The sequence below is a fragment of the Musca domestica genome, unplaced genomic scaffold, assembly GCF_030504385.1.
Source record: "Musca domestica strain aabys unplaced genomic scaffold, Musca_domestica.polishedcontigs.V.1.1 5, whole genome shotgun sequence".
NCBI classification, from domain to species: Eukaryota; Metazoa; Arthropoda; class Insecta; order Diptera; family Muscidae; genus Musca; species Musca domestica.
In genome coordinates, this window is record NW_026712346.1 from 20,282,039 (window position 1) to 20,292,723 (window position 10,685).

Consider the following 10,685-nt stretch of genomic DNA (forward strand, 5'->3'; position numbering starts at 1 on the left):
ATTGCGCCAAAACTACCCTGGTTTGTCTAAGCAGCTGACGTTATTCAGCTGCAATGGATGGGGGGTGGACTCCGAGGACGGCATTCACTTTAAAACTGCTAATAGCATCCGCGACTGCATCGGTGTGAATGCCACTCAGACCTGCCTGATAGGCTTCTTGATGTAGAGTTTATCTCTTATAGCGCTGGACCTCCCTCTCTAGATCATGTATGTCCTTCCTGACACGCCTGGGTGGGGGAGATTTATCCACCATATGATGGTTGGGATGACTCTCACGGTAACACCCAAGCAGGTACTGCAACTAAAGCATATGATTATGCTGACGTAAGGGAAGGACTTTCGCCTCCTCATGTAGATGGTCCACTGGTATCATGAGGAGGTACCCTGTCGCAGTTCTCAGGGCAGCGTTCTGGCAGGTCTGGATATGCTTCCACTGCGTAGCACTAGTATTCGCAGACCACACTGGAGCCGCATAGCTGACCACAGACCGACCTATCGCGTTATAAGAGGTCAACAAGGTTTCGTTGTCCGCACCCCAAGAGCTGCCGGCTAGCGCCTTGAGGACCTTGTTCCTACTTTTCATCTTGTCGCAGATAGCTGTGGCTTGCGCGGACGACTTGAACATGCTGTCGAACGTGACCCCAAGAATCTTGGGGTAGTTCGTGGTCGGTATTAGATTCCCCTCGACCTGAACATTCAGCTGTGTTCTCATCTCCGCAGACCATGTGGTGAAGAGTGTGGCCGTTGATTTCGTGGCGGATATTTTCATATTCCTCGCGTGGAAGTATGCGGCAAGCTCTGTGAGATAGGGGTTCAACCTTTCGCATATGTCATCGACAACTGGACCCGACGCCATGATCGTACAATCATCCGCATACGTTACGATCTCAATGCCGTCTGGAGGGCGAAGAATTCCGGAAAGGTAGATGTTAAACAGTTCCGGAGATATCACCCCACATTGGGGAACTCCCTGTTTCACTCTACGGGCTTTGGACTTCTTGTTCCGGAATTCCACGTACGACTGGCGTCCACACATATAGTTGATTATCCAACGTTTCAAACTTGGCCGGAGGGTAGTTCTCTGCACGTCCTCGAACAGTGTGGCATGATTGACCGTATCAAATGCCTTTGATAGGTCAAGGGCTACCAACACTGTTCTGTCACACGGCCTGTTCTGGTTCAGTCCTCAACTAATATGTGTGGAAATGGCGTGTAATGCTGTTGTGGTACTGTGTTGTGGACGAAATCCGTGCTGGTGGTTGGCAACTGTATAGCTTTCTCTAATGCTGGGGAGGAGTAAAGCCTCAAGAGTGTTTGCTACTGGCGACAAAAGCGAAATCGGCCTGTACGATTCGCCTTTACTGGCATCCTTGCCTGGCTTCAGTAAAGGGACCACCCGGCCCATTTTCCAGGTTTCGGGCACTATGTGGGTGGCTATCGACAAATGGAGAACTTTAGTTAAGTACTCGACTCCCGGCGTATCCAGCTGCTTCAACATTACCATTGAGATTCCGTCTGGGCCCAACGCTTTGGATGACTTAGCGTTACGGATGACATTTGCAACATCACCCATCGTAAACTGTGGTGGTTCCTCCTCGGCGGGAAGAGATCTGATACGACGTAATACTCTTCGCTTCGCCCTATCGCTCTCGGGGTGCTCGACAAATTGTCGATTAAAATATTCCGCGCACCTCTTCGGATCAGTCACCGTTACGTCGTTTAAAGTGACTGAGTTCCTATCATCCTTTTTTCGAGGGTTCGAGAGCGACTTAACCGTTACCCACAGCTTACTTATATCGGTTCCAATGTTGCAGCACTTCAGATGGTCTAGCCACTTTTTCCTCTTATGCTCCTGTACCAACCGGTTGACTTCCACTGTCAAATCACTGATTCTAGGATCAGTAGGGTTGGTACGACGGAGATCATCACGCTCGTTTGCTAATCCCGCTGCCTCTGCTGGGAAGTTTGGTCTTATCTCGGGTATTCGACCATCAGGTATATAGCGAGCGGCTGCAGCTTTAATGATGTTTCGGAAAATCCTTTCTGCTACCCGAACATCAGAAGGGTTGGGCAGTTCTCTGAAGCGGGGTTGGTGAATTCTCTGAACTCTGGCCAGTGAGCTTTCCCATGGTTAAGGAACGTGCGGCGTTCAGATGTTATGAAGTCGGGCGACCTGCTTATGGAGACGATTATCGGGAGATGGTCTGAGCCAAGAGAAATGACGGGTTGCCAAGTCACGTCATTTATCAGACCGGGTGACACTATGGTTAAGTCTGGCGAACTGTGACACTTTCCTCTTATTCGGGTGGGGGCATCCTCGTTATCCGTGCAGAATGTGGAGCAGTCAATCTGCTCTGCCAGCGCTGATCCTATTGTCCATTCTAGGACTATTCAGTCCATTCTAGGACTGAAGAATGTAGGTAGTTTGAGAAATTTGTACTTATGTATACTAAATTGTACTACATTTTGTACAATATTTATTTGAATGAACCAATAGAGTTGGAATGCTGAAATTTGGAAGTAAGATTACTATTGCATTCTAGGACTGACAAATATAGGTAGTTTTGGAAATTCGTACTTACGTGTACTTAATGGTTACGTGTACTCAAATCGGTTCCAGTTTTTTTTTCTCTGACGCACAGTTAAAAAAAGTATTAAATCTGAAATTTCGATGTTCTGAGTCACCCTGTACTTTTGGTGAAATTCGATGTTATCGATAGTTAGCAACGTTGCTAACTTCACGCGGATCCTACGTCAAACATGCATCGGTTAATTAACAATCACCCTCAACCACTTGAAGTAATACACGCAGTAAAGCACGAAGTTGGATTTTTATAACTGATATTGTTGAGTTGCACTACATCTATGTACTTGGAAGTTCCCTAATATGAGATTTGATTTCTATAAAATCGTATATGTAAAGATGTTTTGTAATAAATATGAGGAGATGCTGAGTTTTTCTTGTTTTTTTTTTTTTTTTTTTTTTAAAGAAACGTGTGCAAGCGTATGTGTAGCTTGTATGAGCAACCTTGAATTTATACATACTCAGCGACTCAGATTTTGCGTGTCCGAAAAATCAGAAGAATCTTTTCATAAATGGCTTAAATTGAGTTTAGGAGCTATGCTCCGATTGACCTGAAGTTTTTGCCACTTGTAAGTATTTTTAACCTGATTGCGGCGAAGTAATTTTTTTTCGTGGGGAAATACACGTTTATTCGACCCGGAAGTTCGGATTCAAATCCGAGTTTTATCCGATTCTACAAATCATTTGAAAGTTTATGAAAGTATAGGTTATTAAAGACGGCATGCTACATTGTAGCCTTCACTCTGGCCTTTCCAAAATGTTGTCATATAAATTGATACCTCTTGTAGCTCCGAAGATATTAGTGTTGCAAATCATGACATTGAGATTTTGCATCACTTATTTCTTTTCAACTACATAAGATATCAGCACATATTGTACCATTTTGGAAAGGTAGTAGTGTAGGTTAATGGGTCCATTTTCGAGTTTTTAGAGGTTTTTTAAAAAGTACTGGTACCAAAAAATAAAAATTTTCTTACATTACTCCTGACCCAGTTCCAATAACTCCATCATATTACTATTTGTTGGAATGGCATTTCCATAAGCCGGCTGATGGCCGGCTACTTAAAAATGGTTAGATATATGTTAGTGGAGAAAATCTCAATCTCATGATATGCATCACTAATTTCTTTGGAACTACATAACATATATCAGCACAAGTTGTACCATTTTGGAAAGGCAGGAGTGTTGGCTAATCGGGCACAACTATTATATGTATCCAAAGACACACAACATAGTCATCTTCGTTTTTGCCCAAATGAATTTAGACCAACAGCCACCTCTCTCGAGGCGACCATCGGTCTTTTACATTCATTCAAGCAGCCAAGTGGAATAGGCTTACAGCCACCGAGGGAAGCAGTTGTTTGTCTTGCACATCCACAAGACATGGAAGTGCCAGTCTACTAGTAGTGAAAAACATCAAATATGAATGATATCGACACCACACTCAACTAGCCCGTCCATAGCCATCTCACAACACCCAAATTCCGAAAAATAAAATGAAAATAATATATATTTTTCGTCATTTTTCTGTTTATTGCCAGAAAAAAATAAAAAAAATTAAATGTTGAAAAAACATTTCTCTTCATTTAAAATAAATTGCCCGTGATTGCCAGTGAAATGAATCAGAAATTCTTTTTCAAGTATATTAATATTTGAATATTTTATTCGAATATTTGTGAATATTCGATTTTTCAAATACTCATTTTTGCGATTTTGTACGGACCGCACTACATAACTAACTATAGGTATATGTGTCGTCTCATGAAAAAATGACCATGTACCGAAGTCATCGCAACTCATTGGGAGACCACGAACGATGACTAGAAACACCATTTTGGTGGTTGCTAATGATTTGTTCAAGCGATTTCGATGAGTTTTGTGATGAAATAACACTAGAAGGAATATGGATGTCGCAGCAGTCCGTCGACTGGTAGTTTGGTTTGACTACTAGTAGAATGCGACCTGTTGTTGGTTGGTACTATTCTTTCAATAAAGTGGTTTGTGTAGAGCATTCGCGTGTTCTCACCATTAATTCAAATTCAGAAATTCATGGTATTCTTCCTATTGTTATTAACATGCTTCATTAAGTTGAGGCGTTCAAATGCTTGCATGGTAGGAAGCGAGCTCTATCCTATCGGCAGGTCGATGTGTGCAGGCTCGTAGATATAGCACGGAGAGATTTTTGATGGTTTTCGAAAATCTCCACACAAATAAAGGGGCACAAAAACGAAAGTATGAAACTCTTAATTTCATATCAATATCAAGTAAGTTGAAAAACATACTATGCTGCAATGTTTCAAAGTAATTTGAAATAAATTAATAAATAAATAAATAACCACGAAAAAATTACTTTATCTTAATTAGGTTAAAGATACCAACCTGCGGTAAACATTTACAATGATCCGATCATAGCCCCTAAACTCAACTTGCCCCTCATCTATATAAAATGCATTAATAATTCAGGATATCATTCAAATATAAAACCAGTAAGGAAATGGCTAAAATTTGGCGGGGACGATTATATGATATCCTACACCACTATGTATATTTAACAGTTTCAGTGGCAGACTTACGTGTATTTTGCCAGTAGGCATTTTATGTTCGTAAATGAGGCCATGTTGGTTCACGTATTCGGAATTTCAATGATTTAAGCGACATTATTCATCGGAATTGTTTCAAATTTCGTATTTACAAATCTTAATGGGTACTACAGCCTATAACAACAAATAACATATGCAGGCCCATGTCTTTGTGTATCCCCCCATATAACGGTACCTCCCAATATTCATTATTTTTATGATATTGGCGACATTATTCACCGGAATAGTTTCAAATGTCGTATTTGAAGATCTTAATGAGTACTACAGCCTATGACAAATAATAATAATAATACAAATGCAGGTCCACACGTATCCATGTAGCCCCATATTACGTCTTTTTATTTCACGGTATTTTGAATGTTCTGCCACAATTTTCAAACAAATTAGATAAAACTTTACCATTTGTGTTTTAGGTAGATCTGTTCTCTCCTTGCGAAGAATGTTCGATGTTGATCCACTAATTGGTATAGCCCCCAAAATAACTGTACCTCCTGATTTTCGGCATTTTGAAGGTCCCTGCCACAATTTAGATTCAGGTGCAATAATTGAAATGGTTCACATATAACAGTTCCTCCCTAGTTTGAAGATTCTGCCATAATTTCCCACCAAATTAGATGAACTTGACAATTGGGGTTCTCGGTTGATCTGTTCTCTACTTGAGAAGAATTTCCGATTCAGGATCCCTAACTGGTATAGCCTCCATATAACGCTACCTCTCGATTTTCGGTATTTTGAAGGTTCTGCCATAATTTCCCACCAAATTAGATGAAACTTGACAATTGGGGTCAACTAATTGGTGTAGCCTCCATATAACGCTACCTCTCGATTTTCGGTATTTTGAAGGTTCTGCCACAATTTCCCAGCAAATTGTATGAAACTTGATATTTGGGGTTCACGGTTATTTGTTCTCTCCTTGCGAAGAATGTTCGATTCAGGTTCACTAATTGGTATAGCCCCCATATAACGGTACCTCTCGATTTTCTGTATTTTGATGGTTCTGCCACATTTTTTACCAAATTAGATAAAACCTGACAATTGAGATCCTCGGTAGGTCTGTTCTCTCCTTGCGAAGAATGTTCGATTTTGGCCACTAATTGGTATAGGCCCCAAATAACGGTACCTCTCGATTTTCGGTATTTTGAAGGTTCTGCTACAATGTCTCATCAAATCAGATGAAACTTAACAATTAGAGTTCTGTTCTTTCCTTGTGCAAATTTCTCCATTCAGGTCGACTAATTGGTATAGCCTCTAAATAAAAAAAAAATAATTTGAAGGCCTTTGTCACAATTTCGATTCAGGACCACCAATTGGTATAGCCCCCATATAACGATACCTCTCGATTTTAGGTATTTTGAAGGTTATCCCACCAAGTTAGATGAATCTTGGCAATAGGGGTTCTCGGTAGATCTGTTCTCTCCTTGCGAAGAATGATCTATTCAGGTCGACTAATTGGTATAGCGCCTAAATAACGGTTGCTCCCGATTTTCGATATTTTGAGCGCCTCTGCCACAATTTCGATTCAGTTCCACCAATTTGTATAGCCCACTATAACGCCCTTCGAGCCGGATTTAATTAAACCGGTTTAACATTTTCTTTGCAATTATGACAGAAAATGCAATCCTTGATGAATCGGAGCCACATACTCCTTTATAAAATGCCGTCGGCAATAATGCAATTCGCTCCCAAAGAATTACATGATAATATGGTGAATGAGCTGATTAAAGAATTCCACAATCTCAAGGAATACGATGAACTCACTGTCCACCAATTGGAAGTAAAATTGTCCTTTTTGGAACATCGCTTTCATTCATTTGAAGAAATCCAAAGTCAAGTAGACATTTTTGACGAGTCACTGTTTCAGATGAATCATAGATCTGTTTTTGAAGAGGCATATTTCAACATAAAGTCGAAAATTCTTGAAAAGATGTTGAATTTTAAATTAAATGGAACACACCCATCGATGAGCAGCGCACGTTTTTTTTCATCTTCTGGGCTCCAATCAACGCGTCCAATTCTGATCGTTAACGAAATTCCAGTACTTACGTTCTTGCATTTCTGGTGAAGCAGCGAGATTAATTCAGGCGATCGAAATGACACCACAGAAATATGAAGAGGCCCTAAACATACCAAAGTTGAGATGTGATAACAAACGGTTCATATTTCAATCTCACATAGAAAAAATATTTACCATAAAACATTTCGCCAAGCAGAGTGTGTCTGAACTGAGAGACTTCATCGATTCCGTAAGCGATAACATTCGAGCCCTCCAATCAATAGCCTCAAAGGATCAGATAGCGAACGGAATTCTACTTTACCTTATTATGTCTAAGCTGGATGCTGATACCTAAGCAAAATGGGAGGAGGAAATATTTTTGAATTGGGACAACGGGGAAGTCACAAATGGTCTAAAGATTCCAGAGTTGAAGGACCTTTCATCATTTTTGCAACGAAAATGGAAAAGCATGGACCTTATTTCAATCAAGCCTACAGAATCTGTATCTCTTTCAAGAAATTTCCATCTGTATCATTCGTAACATCGAATGTAACCGATATAACTGCCGAAAATTTATTGATATGCCAGAAATGGAAAGATTTTGCGCTGTTAAAAGTTACAAGCTGTGTTTAAATTGCCTAGGAGGTAATCACATTGCAGCAAAATTCCCATCGTCTAATAGGTGTCAACATTGCAATGGTTTGCATCACATTTTACTCCACAAGCATTAAAGTAAAGACTTCCTGGAACCACCATCTGTAACTGCATCGCCACAACCACCACCACCTTCACACAACTTGCCATCGGAAAATATATCTAATTTCAAATGAGGATTGCCCAATTATTCTCGGTACGGCCAAGTGGAATTGTATTCAATAAAAGGAAGATCAATAATAGTACGAGCTTTGTTAGATTCCGGGTCGGGTCGGGTCGCTGTTGTTATTCCATCAATTACTTCCTACCAGCCATTAAAGAAGATCGACACGAAAGAATAGACAATTGCACAAAAAATACAGTTGGCTGATAGATATTTTAATACTCCTGGCCCAGTCGATTTGCTCATTGGAGCATCAATATTTTATGATATTTTGCTTGTTGGTCAAATAAAAGAAGAAAAAACACAGATTTTTCAAAAAAACAAAATTGGGCTGGATTGTTGCAGGTTCATCTTTACATAATCAAAACATGTTGACAGAAATATCAGCTAATCAATTATCACTCATTGCTTTGGAAATAAATGCAAACTCACCTCGGTTAAGCGAAGAAATGACACCAAACTCACCACCGCAAAAAACGATAGCAAAACAAACAACGGATAATTGTTTCTCTTTCGTACGTACAACAGCCAGACTAACATTTAATTTACATTAATTAACACATCAACTGAGACAACAGTGGATGCAATGTTGGAAAGGTTTTGTTCTATATAGAGAGTGTTCAAAAGAGACAAAGAAATAACTCAATGATGGGGATGAGGATTGTGAAAGATATTTTGAAGAGACAACCATTCAAAATATCTCATAGTGACCTTGAATCGCCATTAGAAATAGCTCCAAGAAAATTTTATTCTCTCGAAGCAAATTGCAAAAAGATTAGAAATTACGAAAAGAGTATGGTGAGTTAATTCGGGAATACATCGAAATGAATCATATGGCAGTAGCTGCACTTAATACGCAAGTCTCATTTAATTACATTCCTCATCACTGCGTAACAAAGGCAGACAGTTCAACAACGAAGCTTCGGGTGGTATTTGACGGCTCATGTAAAACTTCAAACGGGCTACCATTGAACAACATATTGCGAGAGGGGCCAACATTGCAATATGATATTTTTAAGATTTTAACACGCTTTCGATTCCACAAATATGCAGTAATACCAGATATTGCCTTTTAAGTATTGAAACAGCAGTGTGTAGTAGTTTAAGCTATACGTTTATTCAATTGTACATATTGGCATGAAAACAAGATCAAGACTGAAGTTACAGTTTATTCAAATTTGACAGATGAGTATTTTATATAGAGTTGCCATATATTCGATATGTCAACATTAAAGGGCAAGTTCATACACAACAATTCTTCCCGCACGTACTGCCTTATTCTGGTGAATATCTAATTCTACGTTTCCGTGCTCTGCATGATCTCCGTACAGAAACTCGATTGGCATTGTTTGACTCTGCTTTCGCATCCATATTGTTCTACTCGCTGATATTCATCCCCCTGTGTCAAATCCATAGAATCTTGATTGTGGCGTGGAAAATTCTGTTGCTGATGGGAAACCATTGTCAGGACTACTTTGGCGAGGAGTGGAAGACTTACTTGGCGATTGATCGTAATCTGGTGGTGATCGAATATCATCGGGTTTGCTTGTATTTAGAGTACTGAAATCGTGAAGGATTGGTCGTGTAGTTGCTTTTCCCTTAACCGCAGAAATTAGGTTATGCATTTCCGCTTTCGAATCATCCCTTTGTCGTTTTTGATCAATATGTCTTTAAGTCTTTTAATTCGTTTGTCTTTAATTCGTTTCAATATGTCTTTAATTTCGTAGTGTAGGTCACCAAACCGATTTAGGACTACCCCGGGAAGCCATTTGGTCAAACGACAGTTATTCGACAAAAAATGAACATTTTGCATTGGCTCGAAACTGTGGAAGTTAGCATTGAACTGTATATAATGTTTACTAGACATCATGGTTGACAAATCTTAGGGCAGAATCAAATCCAGTCTGGTTCGTATTGTTCGCCCGAAAAACAAAATCGCTGGGGACTTACCGGCATTCTTTATAGTCTGTACCGAACGTTCAGCCTGTGCACTCGTGGAAGGGTGGTATGATGGTTATTCTACCTGACACCCGCATCGGTAAGAAACTCTTTAAACTCTGCTGAAGAAAAACAACTATAAGAAAGTAGCAAATAGCGTAAGTAGCAAATAGCTTATCCAGAAATGCGATTATGGCGGCTGATGTACTCGTATGCGTTATTTTTACCTCGATACAATTGCTGAATGCATCGGTGATTATAAGAAGCATTGCACCTAGAAATGGGCCAGCGTAATCCACATGAATGCAATCCCATGGACCCTTCGGATAATACCAGTGATGTTCTCTGAACTATGGTGGTTCGTTAGCAGATATAGCACACTCTTGACAATTCTTAGCTATACCCTCAATATCTTTGTCGATGCCTGACCAATACACAAAGGATCTTGCAAGCCCCTTCATTTTTATAATGCCCAAATGACCTGAATGTAAATCTTGAAGAATCTTTGACCGTATTTTGGGAGGTAACACTCTACTCAAAAGCTACTCTATGCTCAAAAGCCAGACAATCGCCCGCAATTTTGTAATTAACTTCTGGAGACTTGCAGCCATATGCTTCGATGGATTTGCCACTCTCCAACAGTCGTATGATTTTTCCCAACATCTCATCCCTGCAATTTCTGGACAGCCCAGACGATGGCAAGGGCCTCCTTGTCCATTTGGGGATATTTCCGCTCAACGTTCGACTAGCATA

At 40.1% G+C, this 10,685-nt stretch overlaps 1 long non-coding RNA gene across 1 annotated transcript; it reads right to left on the minus strand.

Moving 5' to 3' along the window:
* Positions 1 to 596: 596 nt before the first annotated feature.
* Positions 597 to 2,650, minus strand: LOC131804858 (uncharacterized). The gene is made up of 2 exons (XR_009343370.1): positions 2,583 to 2,650; positions 597 to 2,507 (listed from the first exon to the last, which is right to left on the minus strand). It is a non-coding gene; the product is annotated as an uncharacterized LOC131804858 (long non-coding RNA).
* Positions 2,651 to 10,685: the final 8,035 nt, after the last annotated feature.